This window comes from Grus americana, chromosome 2, assembly GCF_028858705.1.
Source record: "Grus americana isolate bGruAme1 chromosome 2, bGruAme1.mat, whole genome shotgun sequence".
Taxonomy (NCBI): Eukaryota; Metazoa; Chordata; class Aves; order Gruiformes; family Gruidae; genus Grus; species Grus americana.
In genome coordinates, this window is record NC_072853.1 from 37,079,346 (window position 1) to 37,105,737 (window position 26,392).

The window sequence follows — 26,392 nt, forward strand, 5'->3', positions numbered from 1 at the left end:
CTAAACAACTTTGGGAGGTGATGAGTGCTCTTACTTTACGGTGCTAATCATTATTTAGAATCATTCAGACTCTACAGGACTAGCTCTCTAACTTCTGGTTTTAATATTTTCATTGGAAATGAATAAGTGTAATTGGCTTATGTAATGCTTAACAGGAGTTAGCATTACTAAATGCTTACTGAGCACCCTGAATATCTTAATCATGAGAAAGAACTCTAGAATTATTTGCCTCATGAATACAGGCATATATATCCCTTTTGTGTTAGGTAGATGCACCTAAAAGTAAGTTAGCCGAACACTGGATTTTAATTACCCCTGAGGGCCACATAACAGAATAGGTTGGAATTTATCCAAGTTAAAATCACAACCATTTTAATCCAATCACCGTCTTTACTTCACACATACAACTGCACCTACTTAAATAATTACACTGGGTGGGATTCACCTCCACGTTGTAGACACCTAGATTTAATTCTCAAAATGTCAATGTCATTCCACAAGGTAGGTGTCTAAGTCCCCATGACAGTCAGAGGGGAGTACGGTCTGTACAGTTAGGGGAACTTGGAAACTCTTTGGTTGTCCAGGTGCAGCTCTCCAAGCCCCACTGGCTGAACGACTCAAATGCTATTGCCTGTAATGGGAGACCAGATATTCGCACACTAACACCTACATCTCGGTGTCTGAATCCCACCCACTAGATCAGGTAAGTGGTGTCATTTCTGAGCTATTGCCTAACCCCTTTTACTGAAAATATATTGAAAAGCACAAATTTGAAAGAGTTTTAGTCAACCTTCTGTAGAATTTTTTTCTTCAAATACATGTAATAATAAATCTCTTTCTTTTATTTTTGTCAAAATTGTCCAAAAGCAAAGGACTCCATTGGAACATAGAGGTTGTGAGCCGATGTGACAGTTTAGTATATTCACACACACTGCACAATAGTTACTACTCCAGTCTGCTTGTCAGACTAATTCATACATGAACTAAAATCTCCCTGGAGATGCTCCTTTGAGCGGTACTTAAAGGTACAACTATTGTACAACTACAAAAGGTATAGAGGAAGAGGATGAAAGAATCACACTGGGGAGGGTCTCTTAAATTTTCATGATTTCACAGCTTGTGTCTGGGGATTCAATGATCACCACAACAAAACAAGGCTAGATAGTATATCTATGTCTTGATATCTACCCACAGGCACATGCACACATATGTATATATACATTATTTTCCTTTCTTATGCACACACTTAAAACTCAGTATCCTTATTTCCTCATAAGGGTAGAGAAAGCATATTACTGTCCTATAATTTGCAGTTGGGAAGAAAAAATAGTTCAGAAGCATGAATCGTAATCCTTAATTTTAACAATATAAGCCAATGTAATACTGTTGCCTTTGGAAGAGTAACACTGACATAACACTTCCACTTGCAATACTAAAAATATTTGCTTACTGCTTTGCCTTAGGCTTTAGGGAAGCTGTGCCCGAGTACCCAGTGCTAGTGTGAGGGAAAGCCTGGTACAATTTTGCCCTCTAATGCTTTTTTAACTTTTTTTTACTCCTGAAGCCTAATAGGCCGTCGTAGTTGAGATTGTCCTGTTATCCTTCCTCTGCTCAGCTGTGCTAAGCAAGCTAAGGAAGCTGTCCAGATCCCAAACTTTGCTGCAAAGAGCTTGGGGGCAAACTGTATTGCATTATGAGATCATATTTAGTCTCACCTTCGATCTGCCATTTTTACATCTTCCACAGCTTTCTACAAAGATAAAAAGGCAACTGGAAAGAGAATAAAAAGGAAAAGGTTCAGGGAAGTGTTTAAAGTTAGGGAAACTTTGATAAGGAAAAATGTGACAAGAGGAAAGGGAGAAGGGAGGCAGTGAAACAAATGGCACAGATGTGAGAAAGGCATGTCCATGCACAAGTCTGAGCTGATTAAGCTAATCAGGTTCAGTTAAACCCCTGCATGGACACCTCTGGGAACTGTGTGACACGTATGCGAACAAATGAACAATCTCTAATAATACTTGGGTCACTATAGCATGCACCAATGTGCTTTTCAGCAAGCATGCAACAAATCACATCAGTGCCCTTTCAGAGAAACTTGGGAGCTTAACTTCAGAAGAGCAATTAAAATAATCCATACCTATCGTGCTGCACAGCTTAAGATACCTAAAGTTCCTTGGAGACCTAATGCTAGGCTTCTGGGTCTGCTCAGTTGTCACCCTGTCTTTGTTGCGCTAATTGCCTAAGATCCTGCCTTTTAGCTAAAGCTGTTTGGGAGATGTGAAACAGGCATAAGTCTCCAGAGGAGCCCAATTTGTGAGGCACACATTGGCCATGGGAAATTCATGGGATGCTGGGGATCCACCAGGAAACTGGAAGTCTGAGATTCAAGCCCTCCTCCTCCCGATTATGTCTAGAGCTCCAGCTCCAGTCCCAGGAGAGTTCCTCAGTCACCAGGCAATGGTGGCAAAAGGTTCGGTCTACCTTTCCTGGGAAATCTGCTCCAAGCAAGATTCATATTCTGGGGAGGAGGAGGGGGGCTCGGTTCTGCAGGTTAGATCACTTGATGTGAAGATGGAGTGCTGGCATTCTTGAGACCTTTCTGCTCTTTATCAAATGACAATTTTGGGATAATGTATAAACGGTCTAGAGGCAAGCACTGAGACTGAGGACATGACTTCAGGATCCAAGTATCTGCTTCCCAGAGAAGTCTGACTGTAGCCCTGACCTAGGTTTCTGTGTTTGTGCAAGAGACAGATATCTAGGGTATCCATCCCTTTGACATCCCCTATAAGCTGTTTCCATTTCCCCTTGCTTAGATCCCAGACTAGCAGAAAAAAAAAAATCTGCCACACAGATAGTAGGCATCTGATAATACTTAGCCAATTCTATACCCAGAGCTTCACAACCTCAACTCCCCTTGTTGCCTTTTGCCTTAGAGAACAAACCCTTTCTCCGAATAAAACTTCCCCACTAAAATGTACAGGAGAAGCCCTGTGTAGTCTGTGACTGTTTGGGAAATGTCAGGCTCCCATCTGAGTGGCTTAATGCACTTTCTGATTACCTGTTAAGGATGACTCACAACATCATTGTGTAAATCTTGGTATTGTTACACGACTTGCTTCATCACTCAACAACCCAGGAAGGAGCCAGGAAAGCAGCACTTCAGCTCTGCTCCCGAGTTTCAGCTGTTTGATCAGGCTTCTTTCCTTAGGACTGATGCTCGCAAAGTTTCCCAGAGGCTGTTGTTTTTTCTAAAGGTAGTTGTAAGGCTAGTTTGAGCTACTGTACATAAATATATTTAAACAAAATTGTGCTTTAAAAACCAATAAATATCTAAATTATTCTTTCAGTTTCTTTATATGATCTAGAAGAATTATGCTACCTAGGTAAAGTCAGCTTCAAAATTGTTTGCTATTTAGCTAAAGGCATAAAAATTCCTTCGGGAGGTCTGAACTAAATGAAGCTATAGATTTCAGAGCTGGAGGTTTAGTAATTCCCTCCTCTGTATGCTCAAAGGCACAGAGCTCTCTTGGGCAGAGGCTACCGTTTGCCAAATTCATTGAATGAATGCTAAAAGGACCCTGATCCACTCAAACACAGAAAAAACTTGTCATTACTTGCACTGTCAATACCTGAAAACATGTGACCTTTGCTGCTGGCAAAGTAACATCTTATAGCCCAGAGGTACATTAAATGAGCTTAACGCAGAATCAGTTTGACACTAACATTAATCTAGGGCATGTGTACTTAGGAGAATCACAAATCTTCTTTTATAGCTTGAAGCAGGTGAAACATCTTCCTTTATAGAAACAGCATTTGAGCTCACACAGGTAAAGAAAATACCCATTATTTAAAATAAACATCTCTAAGACATACACAGAATATTTTAATTAAGTAGCTGCATTCTATCCTGCTTACTTTTTCTCTGCAGTTTTAGCAGAACATAATATTCTACTCCTCACTAAACTCTTGTTTAGTTGGCTAGAACCAATAAAGTTCCATATCCTTGAAATAGCTGATGGGTGAAATGATCCCTCTTATTTTCTTCATATAGTGAAGTAGTAGTGCTACGAAAATCTAGTTCTTCATTATTATACCTTATAAAAAAGACATAAGTCTGAAAAAAAAAAAGGCAATGAAACATAAGAGACAGAAATCTCTTATATTGTTATTTAGATAGAAGACACACACATTTCAAATTTGTATTTTAAAACACTGATCTATGGAAGTATTTTATTGCTATTCAATATACTCATCAAGAATGCACATAGAAATGTCCTGCACTGAAAAGTCAGCTTGCAAAGTGACATCTTCCTATTCAGCAATCTTTGCTTAGTGAGTAACAAACTTCGGAACTACTTCAACACCAAAAAACCCCCCAAAAACCTGACAACAGTTTTAGCCTCTCCTCCCCGCCCCCTTTTTCTCTTTCTGGCCAATAAGGTTAAAAATTTAAACAAGATTTTATGTCACCTTGTATATTAACTCAATAGCTAATTACATTCCTGTGAGATACAGTGGAGCAAGTCCTCCAGAGGTGAATGACTTGTTCAGGTGTTATAATGGTGATAATCTAATGAGTAACTGTATATAGGGCATCTAAAGTCTGTAGCCAGCAAATCTTTGCTAAAGGAAATTGTCTAATGTAGCCTGTATACCTTTAGTACTAGTGATTTATAAGATAGAAGTTATGTTTGTAAAATTCCTTGCTCAACAGCACAAACTGTATAACTTTAATTTATTCACTGTAACCATGACGAATAACAGAAGACATGGGAACCGCATGATATTGGTCTTACGATAAAGCTGCACTTCAATAAAAATCATCACAAATTTTTCAGAAGTCTGAAAGACTGAATAGAACAGCTCTACCTTGGAAATGTTCCTGGAATGAGACAGATCCCCCTCAGCTCGCTCTCATCGCCTTTTTTTTCCTAGCAAATGCCTATAAGCATCCCTATGCCATCTATTCCAGTTGTTATCCTTTGAGTTGATAGTTAAATCTTTGCTGCTGTTGTATTTCAGCATCATGCTTCACCTTCACCTCTCTATTTTTATCCCAGCCTGGGCTGTGCGTATGATACAATATTCAGACTGGGAGAAAAGTCTCACAGCAGAGACCCAGCAGAAAATGTGGTGGACCCTGGAATTAGACCATGCATTCAGAAGGTGGTACAACAGCACTTGGTAATGACTAGAAGGGAAATCATGGGGAAAAGATAAAAACCATCAGCACCACCCCAAAAAATTCTCAAAATTCTTCTTTCATAAGGTTAAAAATTCATCATGATCCAGCTGAGTACCTTGAGGTGTAAAGGCCATCCCCTATGTTTGTTCTGAGCATCACAGGATATAATCCTTCTAGAATATTAAGCTTGAGGCCCTGCAAACACATTTCACCACTTCGATGGCATCATGGCCACTAGTTGGGATATTTACAAATTTGCCTAAATCACAACCTAAATTCAAAGTCCAAGTTTCCATAGAAAAACTGTTTTCTTTTGTTGTCTTCTGGTATTCTGGATGACCTCAATAGTTATGCATAGTTTTAAATATTCAGGAACACACGGTGTATGTGATGGTTTAATTTGGTACTATTTAAACTATGAAAAGTTGTGGGGAAGGCCTCCTACCTAAAAGAAAAAGTTAATGTGTGTATAAGAATCTAAAAATGCTGGTGAAGAATGTTTTCATTTCAGTTACAATTACTGTGTCATCATATCTTTATTTGCTTTCAATTAGTTGCATGGTTGAACATTGTCACTCAGTCATGTCTCCGGCTATTTATAAATATAGAATTAATGGCTATAAAGACCTGCTTTGTTAATCAGTGGTTATATTTTATTGCCTTAGTCATCTTAATTTACATCTCACAGGATTTCAAAATCCCATAGAAGCTCTGGACCCAATCACCGAGGGGTCTGAGAACGCCTTCAGTGGGAACCAGCGTGGTCTGCAGCTTCCAGGATCTGTTCCTAGAGATAAACATGCCCACTGTGCAATACACAGCTGCTGAGCCGTGAAGCCTGGGATTTCTCTATGGCATTTATGAGCATCCCATTACTGCATTATCCAAGCACTCCGTAATCTTAAATGTATCTATTTCCGCAGCTCTCCTGTGAGATGGTGAAGCAATGTTTTCCCTGTGGCACTGACTACAGCACTGTTCTACAGGAAAGTCTTGACTGGAGCAAGGAGGTGAGACTAAATTCCTCTAAATACCAGGTTAATCAACTAACTAGTGCTCCAGCTTTCTCACTGCAGTATAGCACCAAAGGACTTGAGAAGGGGGTGATGACTTACGTGAGAATATCTCATGTACACGTCATCTTTCATCTGTACATATAGATATTAAGAACAGCAAAACTGGCTGGAAACCCGTGCATTTTTCTTCCAGATGAGGAATAAAGTGTAAAACAGGGTTGAATTCTTCCCCAGAAGTAATATCCTCACTCTCAACATTTCTTTAAGTGAGAGCCTGCACTTCACTAGTACATAATCTGGTTGCTTGTCAAGACCAAAACCTACCAGACCATGTGACACAGAAAATTGGCCATTTTCTTCTTCCTTCTGGGAACAGATTGAGGAGGTGGTAGGGGAAATGATTACAACTTGAGGCAACAATGAGCAAAGAAACATTGTCTTAGATCTGTAAATCTGCAAGGCAACAACAAATGCTGGAAAGTTTTCCCATTAGTGTTTCTTGGCCCTGAGTCAGTAAGCTGCTTCATTGCTGTGTCAATAGCACATATACATACATAAACACATGTCCAAGTACTTTTCTCACTGCAAGTAGATTTAAGCAGTTGCAGATATGTCGGGTTTTTTCTAGATGACCAAAAAAGTCCTCTGTGAAGAAATGTTAATATTATCCACATACTTCACTCAAAAAGCATTTAGAGTTTTAATATTTTACTGTATCTCACCACTGATGTCACATTAGGCAGTTCTATTTGTTTGTATGGTTTTGCTTTTGCTCTTTTCTTTTGTCATTCTGGTCTTAATCCATAAAGCCAGAAAAGAGTTTTCTTTCTAATATTCTTTTTTTCCATTCCCTGACTATATCATTACAATCTTAATGATGCTATAGATCTACTTCTTGATAAAGACATTTTGCATTTGTGCAAGAAAAATAGTGAGATACTTCTGGATCAAGTAACTGGCAGTAGAAGTGTGTGGCTGAAAAAATCTTCATTCTTCTTAAACATCTGAATGGAAATATTTGGAAGATGTAGAGGAAATAATGACACATACAATTCTTTTACAAAATCTACTTTAAAAACATTCTTTACATGAAATATTAGAAGTATTTTTATCAGACTATGCGTGGCTTATTTTGACGTCCTTGCATGGCACCAGTTCTCCACTAAGGCATGGTAATATGACTGATGCTGGATAGGAAGGAAGGGACTTGGCTCTTACAGGAACAAACCACCACCTAAATGTGGGAAAAGGTTCCTAAATACTTCCAGAGACTGGCATTTTGAAAGCTTGATCTTGAAATCTTAAGAGTACACTTATACAAAAGTTCCAGCCTTCAGTTCCTGGGAAGGAAGCTTTTGGATCTGTTTTTCTCTTGCCCATCTCTCTTTTCCTGAGCATACCCTCAGCACGCTGCCCACCAAACTGCCAACCGCCTGTTCCTCATTAAGGCATGCAGTGCAGAGAAACACGCCGGTAAGAAAACCAATGAAGCAACATAATCAGCAGCTGAGAACTCCTTCCACTAAGTGGCAGGAGGAAACGAAGGAGAAAAAACCTCATACTTCCTCTTTGGAGCTCTACTGGTGTGAACTAATTTAATAGGGATGAGCAGCCACAAAGTCAAACAAGTGCCTGTTGCTTTGTATAAGTGACATGTGGTTAGGTTATGGATATACTAAGAGTGAATCCCAGAATCTTCACTTTCACAGCTTCTAAAGGGAAAACTCCAAGATCACAGACTTTCTACTGTATTGACAGGTTGTAAAAAATTCCCTCTGGATCTTAATCAACGGTGTATATAGAAAAACATAGAAAAGATTTATGTGTGAGAGGGTGATGGAAAAGAAAAACAATTGGAAAGGGCACTCGTTTACCAGGTCAGATCAGAAACGTGCTGTGGGCAAGAAAGTCACAAAATAAAGAGGAAATGAAGGGGCAAAGTTGTGTCTCCTTGCAATATCTCATTTTATCAGCTATATCTATTGTAGTTAAAAGCCATTTACCCTAATGCATTTTTGGGGAAAACCCCTTATCTTTCAGCTAATAATCCCCTTCTACGTAATCCTCTTTTCCAAACCGATAAACTTGACAGCATGAGAGGAAATAAAGAGCTGAGAATGAATCAGTTTTGCTTCCAAAAGTGGAATATACTAATGAGATGGAACTAAGGTCACTGATGACAGAGATCACTTGGGAGGGATGCAGAAGCAAATAGTTCAGCACATGCTTCTTTGCAGATAATTATTGTGTAGGTGCATGTCTGAACGTGTATATGTATGCAACACAGAGATGCACCTCTGTGTTAAGAGGATTTTTTCCCATGGGACTTGCCTATTTTGATAGGTATTTCCTTGTGACCTTTTAGCAGGAGAGAAAGAAAAAGCCTCTAGACAAGGAGATGAAAACGCTTGACAAGATCCCAGCTAGAGAAAGGCTGCCTGATTACAGATTCAGCATAATGTAGCTGCATCCTGTGTAGACAAATGATAACAATGAAATACCACAGCACAGAAAAAGGAACCCTACCAAAAGATCATAGTTCTGCTGCACGCCTTCTCGAAAGATGCTCAGCAATACCTTCTGCTGATAGAGCAGTGATTGTTCCCTCAGTAAAATGGAGGGTGATGTAGTGAACTGTAAAAAAATGTTACTTACACTTGCTCTGTGTCTCTGTTCCTCAGCTTCCCAGCCTCTCCTAACAATCTACTGCCTGTTGGGATTTTTCCGAGTTATTCTGTGAGACCCATCTGATCATCTATCCGGGCTTCTTGCTTGGAGACATCACTGGTCAGCCCAGTACTCTTGACTATCAACCCCTCTCTCCTAAGCCCTGTAACCTGTAGTGAAATGCCTTTCTGGTTCTTGTTTCAAGATTATGCTCATTTCAGATGAAATGAAATGGGTTTTTCAAGCTCTTACACTTCCCAGAAATAAACTGGGATCCAAAAGCCTGTTTGGAACTGGGACTGGGATACGAGCGTGTGCATTAATCAAACTACGTTTCTAAAACACCTAACCCCAAGGGTTAAGTTGTATTCAACTTAATTAACTGAAGTTGGCTTTTGGAATGCCAGCGGATAATGTGCCAGGAAAGGCTTTGCACTGCGAGTGTCATTAATTGATTATATACATAAGAGACATGATTTTTAAGCTTCAGGTCAAAAAGACGCCTTTTCATTTTTCTTGGAACTTTCCAACTATTTTATCCATTGTGCAAGTGATAAGACTTTATTTCACAATAAATATTCTGAAGGCATTCCTAATACTGACAAATATGAATTATATTTATGCATATGTCACAGTTACAGTTTCATTGTATGAGATACCATGACTCTAAATCTATAGAGAGAAAATATGTTTATGAATTTTTCTTGAGAAATGTCTCTACAATGGCACATGATGTAGTCGATGAACAGTGAATCTCTAAAGTTTCAGGTTAGATAAAAAATGTCCAAGCTTTTTCTAAAAATTAATTAATTAATTACTTAACCTTTAGATGTGCGAAAATTGCTTGGAAATCTTCCAATATAAAGTTTTTCATAAGATTATTTTTGCTTCCTGCCTTTGGTAGACTGGGAACATCACCAAAATGATCACTTGTTATTTCATTGAATAAAACTGGAAGGCACTGCAAATAATAATCCAATTCATTCTCTTCAACAAAAGCAAGATCACCCTTCTAAATCATGTTGTTTCCTAACTTCCACTTCTGTGGAAATCTAAAGCATGCATTTTCTTGGCCCTGCTCTAGTTAACCTCTTTAAGAGCAACCTAGGAAAAATATAGATAAACCTAAGAAAAATTTAGATAAACTTGGGGGAGAACATTAATCTGGAACTGGAGATAATGACTAGATTGATGGTATAGGACAGCCTGGATATCCTGATATGCTGTATGCAAACAAACAATATGTGCTTTATATGGGACCAATATACAGCCACACATCTGGACAGAAAATAAAACAAATTGAATAATCTTATATTCATTCTAATTGTTACAAAAGGTTATCTGAAGATCTCATAATTTAAATATTCTGTAATTAAAATAAACATGGCAAATAAATAGTAACTGGTTCCAAACAAAATTCCACACAAAGACTCGCACATGAAATAAACTTGATGTATACCAGCTGTCTTTCGTTGCTAGTAATGTCTTAATTTTAAATCCAAATTTACCTCTGCCATATATATATATCTGCTATTAAATCACATGCATTTGCAAATTGTTTAACCAGAAATATTTTATGTAAATGAGGTGACAGAATATTATATAGGTAAGGGAAAAAATGAGTCTCAGAGCATTTCAAGCTTCCTGCTCTGTGCTCTGTCATGTGGCTTTATATTTTTATTTGTTAAGTTGACACATATGATTTGATACTCAGCCTAGTGCCATAATTCCCACGTCATAAGGTCACCACACAACTTACTGTGACCTCCTAATTCCACCTAAAAGTCAGCCAGGCCTTGAAAGCACTTAACTAGTGTAGAACTTTTGGAATTGCTTTGGCAGAGTCACATAAGACAGCTTGCATAGTGCTTTTCTTTACCATGACCAGCTGCATACAGTGCGATTAGCTTCAAGTTTTCATAATCATCATGTTCACATAAACAAGGGAAAATTCCAAACCATTACTTTTTGCTTAATGTATATCTTTCCTTGCGGGAAAAGTACACTTTTATCTTGACATAGCTCAAGCCTAAAAAATATTCCTTCTCCTAGGCTCAAGAAAGGCATACATTTTTTTCACAGGATATTATTCAACAACCACAAAACATACAATTTCTGGATGTCTTAAAAAATGGAAAGTTAATAGTAGCAAACTTTGGATTGAGAAGCTATCTGTGTAATCATTTACTGGCTCACTAAAATGTTAAGGGTCCTTGGGTTAGTCTTGAGCCTTTAAAGTTTGGCAGGGTAGAACCCCCAGAAGATTTACTACAGCTTAATTATTGACCTGACATAATACTTAGGTTATGTAGCACATGCTGATGGCTTGTTTGGTTTAATTAATTACTGAATAAGCATTTTATTTTTGTACCTTTGAAGATTTCCTGCAGTTAATGTGCCTTGGTTAATTTTCATAGCACTGGACAGAAGTCTGTATGTCTTGCTCAGTGGATTTATTACAGGCAAAACCTGCAAAAGAGGAAAACACATTAATACTTATAGCTGCTAGGAATCACACATTTTAGTTATAACACAAGCTCTGTTCATACTGGATTTAGAATTTGTTTGCAAAACTAGACTTATTCATTCCTATTTACTTTGCTGAATCACCCTGCAGATCCAAGTTTATCCATGTCTAATTACCTTGCTTACAAATCAGCAAGCTGCCATAGTTAAAATAATTGAAACATTAGAGAGCATACATTAATTTTTAAAGATCCTGACTTCCTTGTGTTTTATTCATACTGATCAATGTGTACCTGCTTTTTTAGTGCCATAATACAGACAAGAAAACTTATGGCAGATGTTCTTCTACATGAGCAACAACAACAACAACAACAACAAAGAAGAATTTATACTATTGTAAAATAACTGTACAGAAATGATGTTATATTTTATTTAGCTGTCAAAACCAAATGAAAGTGCTTTGCTTTGTATTCTCTGTGGGAAAGCTTTATCAAATTTAACATAAATTTATATCTTCAAGTTAAGCGTAGTCTTACTGTTTGACTAACAAAATTTTTATATCTCCAGCCTCAGATTCTAATGGATGGTTCAAATAGCTAGATGTCCATCACTAAGACCTGTAACTTTTCAGGGTATTTTCTGAGAATATTTGTAATATTTTAATAGAATTTTCAGTTTTGGAGATACTTGTCTTGGCTTTCATAATTGTTCTTTCATTTATTTGTTCTTTTCTAAAATGAGGTAATATTAAAATCAAGTATAAATTAGCATAAATGAGTCTATTTTGTCTTTAGGCAACTGAAATGTAACTACCAGTATCTACTATATTAATCTAAATTCCTCACTCATCTTCCTCCTTTGATAAGAACCAATTGTTTCATAACTACTTTCTCCTCTTCTGACCTGAGCTACTATTAAGCAGCAAGATCTCGTAGGTGACTCCAGTCAGGAGAAAGTTTCACTGACAGAAGAGCAGCTCTGTTTCATTTATTTTCATGAACACAGGAAATATTTTGTTGGCATGAGCTGTAGTTTCGCATTCCCTTAACCTCAACTAGTCACAAGCTTCCGACTGAAGAGACATCATCTTCCCCTCCCATCCTGGCGACGTGTCTCTCCAGCGTGTTCCAGCAGGCACGCTCCTGGGGTTGAGGGGAGACAGGTGAAGGAACTAATCTGACCAAGTATTAGCCCTGCCAGTCAAAAGCATACCAGCAAGCAGGTTAGTTTTCAGATGGGTCGGCTCTGTCATCTGGCTCCCTATGTTGTCACACCACTGCCAGCGCTGTCACAAGAAAGGAGCAGAACTGGGGGCCGCCACCCCAGCAGTCAGCACGTACACCCTCACCCTGGATATGGGGATGCTAAAACCACCAGAAAGGTTTTTCCTGCCTAAGCCAGCCTGTCAGTCGAAAAAGCCTCTCCAGGCTTTAGTTTGCTCTGTTGTGAAGTCTCTTTCTCTGTCAGTCTGCCTGCTCCCTTTCTTCGGGATCTCTCTGCATCTGGTGCACCACCCTTCTGGAAGGGCCAGCCAAAGCCTGGCTGCCTAATGCTTACGCACTCTTGAACAGCTCTGGGGTTTGACTTCGGTTTTGGAACACGCATGCTTTACTGTTTCTTACAGCTGTTTTATAAGGGCAGTGGCAAGGAAGTCTATCTGTTCTGAGGATAATGAATGCTGTTAGGTTCTTCATTTGAAAACTTCTGAAAGGTCAAACCCAACCTTATTAGGAAAACTCTGGTGACTTGCACAGACATCAGCAACGGGAACAATGAACACATATGGGGAGCATTATTTCATGCACAGCTGGGCACCTGGGACCAAAAATAAAAAAAAAAGAAATCCCAGGAAAAATTGGGGCATTTATAGCTTCCAGGGAATGGAGTGGAAGGGGAAAAAAAAAAAAAAAAAAAAAGAAAGAAAGAAAGAATGAACCCTCCCTTCAACAAACCCAAAATGGAGACAGTGTAGATCAAGGGACCTGATATACATACACCCCTAATATTCTGCTACAGAATGAAATGTAACCTTTGCTTTTCTAAGGTGGAACATGTCAATATAGTGGCATATACAGTGCCTGACAGTGGACTCGTCGTCTCAGTTAATCAGAAAGGATTGTGAATTTTAAATCACCAGCTTTTAGGTGGCCAAGACTGTAAAAGTCTAGATAATTTTAAATAAGAAGCTGCCACTATTTGGGAACTTAACAAATTACCTCATAATTATTATTATTATGCTATAAATAAGTTCTTGCAATATTACAGTCCTCTGAATCTTACCTTTTTCTTATGCAAGAAAGAAATATTGTCATTATTTTTCCACTCTTCCTCAGTTCACTTTTTTTTCTGTAATAAATAAACCAATAGAAAGTTATAACAATTTCTAAGAAATAAATTTAATAATATTTTTAAAGAAAAAAAATGACTTGCATTTATCTATGCATTGTCTCTAGGAATATATCCCAGCACCAGAAGAAAATCATTGCATAGAGTGACGTTTTTTTGATCGGTCCCATAAGCCTCACTGAGACCACTGTCTCTAGTTTCAGCGAGAAAGGGTTACAGCAAAGTACCTTGCTGCTGCAGTTTTCTTCATTTATCAGCAATTGTCTTTCTTTAATTCTTTTCTTGAGATGGTTATACCACTAGGGTACAGTATCTACAGAGGGCAGTAGCTCTCTAGAGCTACTTCTGCAGGTGCAAAGCAGAAATCTGTCAAGACTTACTTAGATTCCAGCCAGTAAGTTCAGTTAAGCCTGCTTCCTAATAAATCAAAAAAACCAAACCAATGTGCTGTTAAGATTTTCAAGTTGGTAGTGGCTGTGAAAACCAATAGGTCTTCTGGGATTTCACCTTGAAAATTTAAGCCCAAAATCTAGATTGAACACGCTTAGTGTACAACAAAAATACATAGATATGAAATAATTGGAGATGTGAAAAATAACGTTGTTGCTATTGTATTACCTAATATGCATTTTTGGCTCTCTTTCTTTGAGAGATTGGTCTCTCCAGCTTTTAATTATTTATTTTTTGTTGATCAGATTCCAATTTTTTAGCAATGCTGTAATAGCTAGGATAATCAGACTGAAGGGTTTCTTTGTGATTCTCACTAGCTACCATCGAACCTTTTTGCTCACCATTAATGTCACATAAAGTTATGGGCAACTAATGAAGACTTGCCTTTCTCTCTGGATACCCTCAGCACTCTTGGGCATGTATATGGCTTGGGCCAAGAGGCTAGGAATGAAAAAAAGCACTCTCACAGTCAATCACACTCAACGCAACTTATCTGTCCCAACGGCCACGTAACCCTCCTTTGACCACATCGTAGGAGCCAGTAACGTCCTGCTGACCTTCTGAGTGCAATAACTCCTAGGCGACCAGCTCTAGGGATGGCTGAGGGCACTAGGCCCCTTCCCGCAGGAGCTGACTGAATGCACTGTAGTGTTACAGCACTTTTTTTCCCCCAGCAAAATCTGTGATATAATGAAAGGCCAAGAAGCCACAACTAACACGTTTTTTCCACTTACTGTATTAACTAGACCAAGTTTCAAGCACATGATGCAACGAAAGATTAGCTATCAGATACAGTATGAGAGGATGCGAAGACGGGATAGGTATGCAAACACTAGAACATGATTAATCAAATTATTCCCTCAATTTAGAAATGTAAATGAAGTCTTACTACGTTTTGTTACAGTTACTTGTAGTTGTGTGGAGGGGTGGGCTGTGATGCAGAGGCTGACTTTTTTAGCCTCAGTTACAGGGTGCAAATCCTGCTGAAAGGGTGACTGCATGTAAGTACCAAAGGATGGATTCTGGCCCTTAACTTGCTATAAAAAAGAGTAATTTTTTCCTATTATTGTTGTCGTTATGGGAAACAAATTGGGCAAAGAACTTTTGGAAGGAAAGTGTTTTCTAATGGCCAAGAATGTAATAATAGTAAAGCAAATAAAGAAAACACATTATCAAGATGAAAATAATCTAATGAAAACAATGGTTAGAACAACAAATCAAACAGAGGGAAGATGCTTAAAAAACAATCCTCAAATCATCCCTGTTCACAGTCAATAAGCTGGCTTCATGTGTACAATAAAACCTCTTTTTTTCCCTGTTTAAAATATCTCCTTCTTTCATTGTGAGAGATCTATGATTTTTTTACCTCTTCTTTCTTGCTCACCACTGCACTTAAGACACTAGTTTCAAGTACATGTGATAAGGTGAAATCAAGAATTACCTAAATGACACCAACTGAAGTGAAACATTGGCTTTAGGAACCTCTTTATCTATACATACAAAAGGGTAAAAATATCAGGTGATGAAGCAGAGTGACAATGAAATAAGCTGTTGGAGGAATGAATCCAATAGCGCTGGAATCAACAGGAATCATTCCATTCACTTTAGTGGGCATTGAACTAGTCCATTACAGAGCAGAAAAAGACACATGGAGATGGTAGCTACCACCGTCAAAGTTTCCAGATCCCTGTTTTCCACATTCATGAGCATGTGAAAATACAATACTTTCTAGTAGGTGCACAAATGTGTTAATTATGACAACATCGGAGAGGATGTTACACCATAATTTTATTTTATGGAAAAAGGACCCATTGTTTTCTTTAAATGCTGCTGCGTTTAAAGAAATTGGAGGAGCACTTTAATTTTTCTTCTTTCTTTCATTTGTCTTCCTCAGGTTTCCGTGCACCATTTACTATCTAAATTCTGAATACAGCCTTAGTCGGGAACCTAGCCACAACACATTTCCAACCTGTGGTACAGATGGAGACTTAACAGCGTCCCACGATGAGAAAGGCTTACAGCATGCTGTAATGCAAGATTAGTAGTTACTGCTCTGCCTTTGAACAGCAGGTGTTTAGATACTGTTGCACAGCATATTGTTTGTGAATTTGGGGGAGTGTAGGTGTACGTGTGACAGTGAGAGAAATCCTTCCTGTATAACACAGACAACCAATAAAACATGCGAGGGTTTACTATGTGCAGGACTTTTTCCATACCTGGGACATTCTGGTGATAAAGAGTTTCCCAAATCATTTCAGAAGTGGTAATAAATGACTGCTACCATGTCCTGGGGCTGCAATGATCTTATTTAAGCTCACAAAAGAAACAGTCACAAAGCCTCTAAAGACTGGAGGGACTACAGGGAGTGTTGTGTGTGATTCACTCCATCTCTGAGTCAGTCCTGAATTTATGTACTCAGTTTCATGCCAGCAAGGAAGTGTTTCAGAAAACAGGAAAATACTGGACCCACATCTTTCTACAGACTCAGCCAGAGACATGTTCATTACTTCCTCAGAGCAACGCCGTATAAAGAATGTCCTTATACAGCAGCTTCCCATTTCACCCAGAAACAACTTTATTCCAGTGAACTCGGTGATTTCTGTGTGCGTAAAATGTTTTTGCATTTCCAGGGTTTAAATATTCTATACACAAGTTACAAGTGCAAGGTGAGCTGTAACTCACTGAAAACAGAATGACCCGGAAAACATTTTGGTGGCTGACTTTACAAATGCCAATAAATGGACAAGAGAATCCAGTTCCAGTTATCCGATACTTTTTGCTGGACCATCTATAGGAATGATTGCAGAGCAGTCTGGGCAACCACAATTTATGTAAGTGTTCGATTCTCCCCTGGCCTTGTGTTTCTCATTGCCTTCAGTAGGCACTGTAAGAAGTATTTCTGAATAAGGATATACCCTAGTATTTCTCAGAGCTCCAGCATACACAGAGCTCTCCCACTGCCTGGCACTGTTCTCTTGCCGCCTAGCCTTGCTCATAATAGATGCAGAAGACAGAGTAGTGAAAAGGCACCAAATGCCAGCAACATCTGAACATTACTGACTTCACCACTCTTGCAGCAGTATTGCCATAACAATGGAAACATCTATTGTTTAAAAAAACAATGGATCAGCCTAAGCAGATCAATACAACATCTATTTCTATTTGCAAAACAGTAACAGCTAAAACTGATCTCATACGCTTCTAGATATTCATAACTCAATGGGATTATCTCAGTAGTCTAATTTCTGAAGGGCTTCTATCACTTACTGCTAAAGATTCCTTGCTGAAAGAACTTCCATCATCCATTTACTGGACATGCAAGGGGCAATTCAGCACCAGGCATAAAATGGCCCCTGCCTCCCAATTCTGGGTGAAACAGTGCAGGAGAAAACTTCTTGGTGTCACCTTTTCAAAGTGTGGAATACTGCTTTAACAGTCATGAGCAAACCTCTTACTTTAAATAAAACTAATCTCTGTACATCTTTTTCTCCTGAGACAACGGACTCTGCTCATTTAATTATTCATCATGATTTTGGTGGATATGACCAAAAAATTGTCATAGTGTTTGATCTTCCATTTGGAAAAATGTGTTAGCCTGACTCATTAATCTATTTTGCTACATTGTAAAAATGCTCTGGCTATAGGATTCAACTCTGCTTCCAAGTGCTCAGTTAGCTAGCTAATGACAAAACTGGACACAACTCTTACACTTCAAAAGAGCAAAGGGCGAATTCTGCTTTCTAAATTACAAGTAGAAAGCCAAACTAAAAATTTGACCAGTAAGTGAAGTGAAGTGAGGTAAAAATACAATAAAGCCAAAGTAGTAAGCAATAAAAATATAATAAATATTCTAAAATGAGAGAAAAGATTCAATTCAGCTCTGACATAGCAAGTCACTTTACATTTAGCTTGCAATTACTCCTACTTTTATGTAACCAAAAGGTTTGATTTGGCCAGTGCACCAATACTGAATAGATGTATAGGCTTGGGGAATAGTCCCATTATCATTATTCCAGCAGAATTAATCACTGAGGAAAGTGGAAGCAAATATGACTGATCTTAGAAACAGCAAAAAGGTGGCAGAGTCTTCTTGAAATAGACTGAACCTGACAGGCACCTATTCCTCAAAAATTACTTACATGCAAACTGTTATAACTCCTCAGGGTGTAAGGTATTCCTGTGTTTCTGCTATGCAATTGTGGGAGAAGAAAACAAATAATTTGCATTTAAAAGGATGTCTATCTCAGTTTGGGTATTTGGGAGACTCTAGCAGCCCCAAAATAGACTTAAAATGTTAACTGATACTCAAAATACTTGAAGGGGGAGGTGGAGCAGGAAATTTCTTAGATGTGACTTGATGAGGGTTAATGAGCCCCCAGTTATGTGTGTACTTTCTTAGTTGATAAAATATCAGCATCTCCCTTTGCCTTACTGTTCTGGCAGATTTGTTTTTTCAGCAGCCAAATACAGCCTTTTGTTTAGTGAGAAACACAAACTACAGACAAGGTTGCTTCAGACAGAAAAACAACTCAGGAGTTTGATAAAGCAGGCTTTTCCTATATTTCAGCACTTAAAATAGCAAAGTCACTCTGACTTGAAACCCGACTACTCCTTATTGCCTTCTGAACATAAAGAACAATGTCACTACAATGAATGAATCAAAAAGCAAAATGACCTTAATTTAAATATTTAAGGAGCAATTTAGGAAAGTGAAACATGTGAAGGCAAGGAAGGAGGGAAGGAAGACTACTTGCTGGAAACTTTGCCTCTCTGATTTGGAGAATGCACAAGTTAACTTGAAAAACACAGAAAAAAAATTATACATAATACATCTTTTGTGTTATCTTGGTAATGTCATTGCTTTTTAAATTTTTTTAATTTTTTTTTTTTTTTTTTTTAGAAATGTGGAACCATTCCATAGACACAACAGAGCTCTGCCTTCTGTTAAGAGTTGCAGCACCATTGAAGTTTGAACTCATTTAAGCAGTTCTGTTGTGCTTTCAATTCCCCCTACCTTCTTTTTTCTTTCCAGTGGATTGAAATGTGACCAAATAACAGCATGACTGTGAATGGAAAAGATAATTCTCACACGACATTCTTCTCAGTGCTTTGGGGAAAACACACACATACAAACACATTTGCTCATGTCTGATTCAAGATGTGAAAAAAAAATAAAAATAAGGCAAATCTATGAGAATTTTTTCTGAAATTGGAAACACACTTAAAAACTCTCCTATGTATTTGTTTTGTTTAGACTAATTAAGACTTCTGCTTTATGTTACCACAATAGACACTAAACATTTGCAATATATTTACTGAGGTTAAAGGAATTATGGGATGAATTTGTATCTATTACACCATTATCCTTAAGCAACACTGCTTTAGTAATCAGTTGGAATATATTTTTATCAGTCAAAAAGGTGACTTGTCAGTCTAACCAGAGACATTTTGCATCCTCAGTATATTAGAGAATACAGAATTCTAGTAAATTTTGTTTCTCAGGAAAAAAAAAAAATCCTCTTTTAATGAAATCTTACCTTACCATTAGCTAGATTAAAGATGGAGGCAAAAGAACTCGTGGATTGGCTGGGAGCCATAATTTGCACTGCTTCTCTCATAGCTGTGTAACTTGTTATACTAATGGAAGTCCTTACCATGAACAGAAAAATGGGAAATTCCTGAAGTAAAACATATCCAAAAGAGTGAAAACTAAATTAAAAATTCTGATGCTAAGGATACAGGGATTTACTTCTGTTGTTCTACCTCCCACGCGCACACACACACACACAGAACAAACATTCACTTCCTTTATTAAAACATGATGGTGGAACTAGTTCTTGCTAACACAATTTTTTTCCATGTCCTACTCACAAAATCTAAATTAGATTAGAGTCATGCTTCAGCTACATTAAGTCTCGTCTTCCAACGAGATTTTTTTAAAACATGTATCTTTTGAGTTTCTCCAGCAATATGAAGGACTGTGAAAGCTCTAAGTTACAAAAGCTATTTTAGATCTTAAAAAACTTGGGTCTACTTTCTTTCATTCAGCTTTTGTATTGTACATTGTTAACTTTTCCTGAAGTGTAAAAGCCGTAAAATTGGTATCAGCAATCTTCCCTTAATATCACAGTATACAAAGTAGCACAGTATCAAGACAGCAGTAAAACTCAAGGCCCCGATGCATGATTTTGGATATTTGCATTCAGTTAAATTAAGAAGTTAGTTCTTCCAGCTGTTCCATTTTCTATACCCACAACTCTGCCCAAGGTAACTGACCTTCTAAGAGACACAGCAGAATGGGAGGTCTGTCCCGATGGGAGAGCTCCCTGGTGCTTCTTGTTTATAGCCCGGCGTATTAACTACCGTTTAAAAATGGTAACTTTGGTTTACATCAACATGCAGAGCTATGGATTGGAGTAGTTGAGGAGATGCTACGGAGCACATTCAGCTTTATTTGCAATGGGACCTCTAATCTTCAGGAGATTAATGGAGCAACAGCTGGGAGGAGTGATTCTGAAATTGCTCCGAGGCATCAGAGATCACGGATCAGTGCAGAATAAAGATTGTTGTTGAGGCTCCAAGCTGCAAGTGAAAAGTCTAAAACTGCGTTTCAGATCCATATTGCCCTGCAAGAGCAGACCTAACTAGCTAGCAAGAAGGAAACCTCTGCCTTCTCAGAGCTTGGGTGCCTAAATTATCCTGCTCAGGAATAGACAACTCATTCTCTTGAGGAAGTTTTAGGAGTTGCTCAACCATTATATGGTCAAAGCTCTTATGGTTGAAAGAGCACTGCCAAAGAAATTAGAAACATGCTCCAGATGAGAGTGGTCACACACATGTCTATTCTACAGGAGTACCTGCAAAGCTGGTGTGGGTCCCATGTTACATTTGTTTGAGGAATGCTGAGTCAGTTTCAATGTATCTATACAAGCGAGTTTGCACTGATTTAAAAAGTCAATAAATGCCACTGTAGATAAGCCATTAGTTTCAGAGACATTTACGGGCTTGTGGTGACGACTGCTATCGCATATTGGTTACCTATGAGAAGCTGCAAGATGACGGATGGATAAAAACTGAATCAGACCATGGCTGCTAGCAACTCAATTCAGTGAAAAGGTCAAAAATAGCAGTATAGTAACCAGGTTTTAAGAAGTAAATGTTACTGAAGTTTAGGTTATTTTGAGGATTTTCAATGCTAAACCTTATAAACAAGTATCAGAAACAAGTTTTCCCCTGTACTGCAACCCTACAAAAATCCATGAAATTTCCTTTCTCTTTATTTCCTCACACTGTGAAACTCTTGACAAAGATAGCTCAGATGTGGACTGAGCTGGAAATATGTATTCCACTCTAAATATTCAAGGATTGGCTGAATGGTGCAGGTGGTCACATCACTTGCATAATGTATGAGTCAGCAGTTGATCTCCTCTCCTACATGCCAAACCACCTTCTCACTAAAAAAGTGATTCAGATATTTTGCCCCAAAACTATGACGGGAGAAATTAAAATTATGCTTCCTAGAATACTGCCAGAGGTCGGTAGAAGTGATGTGTTCCTGATTAAGTGCTGGGCATTGAATGAATTGAATGTTCAGTGCCATTCACAAAGTTCTTAAGCTCAGACAGCCGGGAGCTTTTTAAGAGGGCGGGTATGAGCAAACTCAGGTAGAAATCATACAGGGTGACTGGGAAATGAAATTACCCAGAATAATCACTAAACTAGGGTGGCTTTGGACTTTGTATGTTTTAAGTTCATAAATTTCAGCTCTGTTGGTTAACTCCTTATCTGGCAACAAATAGAATTTCAAAATAATTTTATAAGGACAATACACACATCAGTAAGATATGCATGTTGGACTAAAATTAGATTGTTTTAATTAGCAGTTCTAAAGTTTCAGAGACATATAAGAAACACCACTACTGAGAATTGACAATGAAATTATAGGAGGAACTTCATGCGACATGATGATGCGGGAAGGCAGCATTGCCAGCGCTGCTAAAGAGCAGTAAGGAACTAGAAATAATATCACTGATGATAAGAGATGCAAAATTTTAAAAGTTGTTTTCAGGTCTCCAGACTGTGGGCTGCAGTTGTTTGAAATGGATGTATTTCAGGACTCACAAAGTTCAGTTAAAGTCCCCTCAAACTTCTGAAACAGGTAATAAAACTCTGTAACTGAAAATAAAGCCTACACTTGAAATAAATTCTTGCACAGTTTTAGCTTATATGTTTTAAATAGTAGTCTTCAGTGCTCTGATTAGTTGGGCTGCACAGAACCCATTGAATTTGAAATAGATTCTGTGAAGGAGATCTTCTTAAAGATGTCTGTTGTGACAGACCTGGCCAAAATCTGGAAGAGGACCATCCCATGTGAATATATTTTGGAGAACTATTTGTCCTGCAGCTCCCTGTGACTGGAAGAGCTGTTTAAAGGTGAGTTAAGAACAATTGCATGTATCAGGAAAAATTACAAGCTGCAACAGAAGGTTGCTTTAGTATACTGCTTTTTATAAATATCCAGTTTACTCAGAGCCACTGAGAACTCAGGACAAAAATCAAAAATAAAATGTAATTTAAAGTAAAATAATGAAAACAACAGCTTGAGGGCATTTTGAACAAAATAAGAAACTGTCATCAAACTTGAAAATGACAACAAATTGGGAGGACAAGTGGATCTCCTTGAGACAGGGCTACCATTCAGAGGGACCTAGGTGGGCTGGAGCAATGGGCCACCTTATGGAATTCAGCAAGGACTGATGCTAATTCCTGCACCTGGGAAGGAAGAGCCCCTTGCAATGACACCGGCTGGGGATGGATTGGCTGGGAAGCAGTTCTGCTGACAAAGACCTAGGGATCACATTAGACAGCAAGCTGAACCAGTGTGCCCAGGGAGCACAGAAGGACATCAGCACCCTGGGCTGTATTAACAGCCCCATAGCAAGTAGATTGAGAGAACTGATCATCTCCCTTTGCTCAGAGCTCATTAGATAGCACCTAGAGTACTGTGCCCACTTTGGGGGCCCACAGTACAAGAACAGCAATGATAAACTGGAACAAGTTCAGTGGAGGACCATCAAGACAGTCAAGGAGTGGAGCACTTGCCCTGCAGCAGAAACCTGTGGTAATTGGGCTTGTTCAGTCTGGAGATGAGCTGGCTTTGGGGGCAGTTTACGGCAACTGTCCAGTATCTGTAAAGAGTTTATAAAGGTCCAGGCTGTCAGGAGACAGCAGTACATGGCAGGAGTGCAAGAGATAATGGGCATAAACCGAACAAACGAGTTAAACTGCATATAGATAAAAGCAAGTTTCTTTCCTGTGACAAAGTCAAGCAGCAGAACAAGTTGCCCAATACATTGTGCACTCTCCATCTTCTGCAGTTTTCAAGACCCAACTGGATAAAGCCCTGAGCAACTGGATCTAATCTCATAGCTGAGCCTAGTTTGAGCAGGACCTGAGACCTCCTGAGGTCCCTTCCAACATGAATTTTCCTGTGATCATTCTATGAGAAATGTTTAATATGTTTGTGAGGAGCCTGGTTGAGAGTGTCTTCTCTTCACAGAAAAAGGTAACTTTCCTTATCCTTGACAGAAGGATAAAGAATTGACTTGAACATCCCTATTCAGATTATTTATGGAAGAACATCATGCTAATCGTGTGATTGCATTTTGTGGGGGAAGAAGTGGCTTGATTAAATTGAGAACTAAACCAAAATAAAATTTGAGGTTAAAGAGTGGCTGGTTCTTTCCCTGCGCTACACAATCAGCTCTCACGCTGCCTCTGCACATCGTGGTATCACGACAAAGCTCCATGGAGCACAATTTGCTGTGGCATAACAAATGGAGACATACCAGCCTGCAAAATTCTGCAATGGGTACTGCTGTGACTGAAGGCAAGAGTGAGGTTCAGACCTAGCTCTTCTCTCAAGAGTATGACAACTGAAGAACATGACAGCCTTTCCATTAAAAGCAGCAGTGTCCTGAGGACATAGATCCTGCTCTCTTCGAAAATTTTTACAGGGAAACTGTCAAAGTATTTTGAAGCCAGGACACCAAGGACAGGCAATAGCCCCCTTACTAGCTGAGAGCATTCTGTCTCACTCTGTCTGTGTTACAGTAGGTGCAAAAGATCCCCAGAGATGGAAAACAGGACAACATTTCTAGGTTTTTGCAGAAGCAATGCAATCAATGTTCATAAATTGCAAATATAGGAATTCTTTACATTTGTTCTTAATGCCAATAAGGATGTTTGGGAGGAACCCGTTAACCAAACTGAGATTTGCTCCTGAGATTGGTTAATCTTTAGCAAGAGGACTGGCAAAATCATCACTGGCAAAATAGAGCTGGAGACATGAGAGATGAAGGCTTGAGACTTCATCATTGCCACAAGCTATTAATTTCTCTCTGAAAATCCAGTTCAACAATTTTGATTAGGGAAAAGCGAATGTCCATAGCAGGAAAAGTAAACATGAACTACGGAAAGTCTTTCTGGTTAAGCTGGAAAGGCTGCAGCCAAGATATTTCTCACTTAACCTTCATCAAGAAAAAGGTCAAAAAAGGCCAATGTGTTTAAGCAGGGTACAGGATAGACCAGAGTAAAACTTCCTATGAAAAAGATTAAGTTCACATTCTTTTGGCTTTCATTAAAACTATTCCACATCACTTACACTTTCATTTAAAGCAATTTCCTGACAGCATTGAATACAAGATCTTAAAGGAGGAAAATCAAAAGATAAAAGCATAAATGGAAAACAGTTCATGTACTGTATACAAAATGCGGAAAAATATGAAGGACACATAAGAAACAGCAAAAGACGAATAATACCTTTAGCCTTTGCAAATTATATACATGGTGCTCAAGGCAATCTTCCATCCTGTGTACTTCCATGTACCTGCACTTTAAGCTGAACAGTTCCCTGGGCGTATGTGTCTTTACCAAAGTAGAAGATTTTTGTTTTACATGAGGCTTCTAAGGAAGAAAGAATTTTCTTTCAGCACTACAAAGGAGTAAGACTGAAAATAAGGTCTCCGGGTCTGTCATTTCCAAACTGCTGAGAAAACAGATTAGCTCCTCTTTGACACCACCACCTCGCCATGTCCATTACAGCAACTGTAGGTATTGGACAACAGAACATGATATGTGGTAAATGCCCTAGAAATGCTTGATTGTGCAATACCGCGCTCAGGATTTCTGCTGTAAGAAAATATAAGCATACCTTTGAGCAGACTGATATGTGGATGGATCAATAGATATGTGCAAGAAGGACCCTGAAATGCCACTGAGAGAGGGAGAGAATGTATTTTCTTTCCATCTTCCACTCGTCAAATCTGGTCTACATTCCTTTGGGAGATCTACCAGCCATGATTCAGACTCCTACTCTGTCTGTTTTAGAAGTTGCCTGTTCCCTCAGACTCATTGGTGATGGCTGTATCTATACTGTTCAGAATGGCAGTTCATTGCCCACCTAAATTTTCATCCTCCATTGCTCAGTTACATTGTTCCTATTAAGTGTAGATGTCGATGATTCATGATGGAACAGGGCAAAGAACTTCTTCAAACAATGAGAGTGGCCCACGCAGAGCTTTGAAGATAAGGGCTGAGACATGGACTCCTCATTTCATACCAGATGTGACTCAGCAAGGTGTCTGGAAGAGAGGGGTGAAGCATTCTTGGAGACCTGCTCTGCCCTGTGTTAGGCTCTCATCCAAAGCACCTGCAACACTTTTTCTAAAGATGAGTTGTTTGACAGTAAGGTAAGACTTCAAAAAAAACCCATAAATACATGCATTACTGAAATCAATTCCAAACTGAAAAGCCCAGCATACTCTTCTATTGTAGGCAGGGGAAAAGTGGAAGTTCTGGCAGCTATAGGTATTTGGATACTAAAAAAAGAGTGAATAGTTCAAATAGCTACCAGATTCAATATACTGATGCTCCACATGTCTGTGTCCCTTTTCCACTGTCCTGGTAACATGGCTGTCACAGTTCAGTATACAGCTGTATTAGTGCAGCAAATGTAGAATGGCTGGATCACTGTTGCTCATTACCTGAACGGTCTCTGACTGAAGGGCAAATATTCTTATGTCAAATTAAAAAGTTGCACTGTATTGGATTTTGTACTGGAGCTCCTGAGGTGTGTGCATGCACTCCATTAACAATCTACAGAAGAGGAGTGAAGCAGACAGGTCACGGCAGTAGCATCACTCATCCCAACTGGAGCTGCTGATGCTCAAGTCAATGACCTCAATAAACAGTGCACAAT

At 38.7% G+C, this 26,392-nt stretch overlaps 1 protein-coding gene across 4 annotated transcripts in view; it reads right to left on the reverse strand.

Annotated features, from left to right (window-relative positions):
• The window catches only part of SULF1 (sulfatase 1), a 128,291-nt gene that overhangs the window by 92,648 nt on the left and 9,251 nt on the right, over nucleotides 1–26,392 (reverse strand). For all 4 annotated transcript variants that reach the window (XM_054818109.1, XM_054818108.1, XM_054818105.1 and 1 more), the window contains 2 exons: nucleotides 13,618–13,683; nucleotides 11,243–11,340 (listed from right to left, as the gene is read on the reverse strand). The gene's annotated coding sequence lies outside the window, so the exon portion shown is untranslated. The remainder of the gene's footprint in view (nucleotides 1–11,242; nucleotides 11,341–13,617; nucleotides 13,684–26,392) is intronic.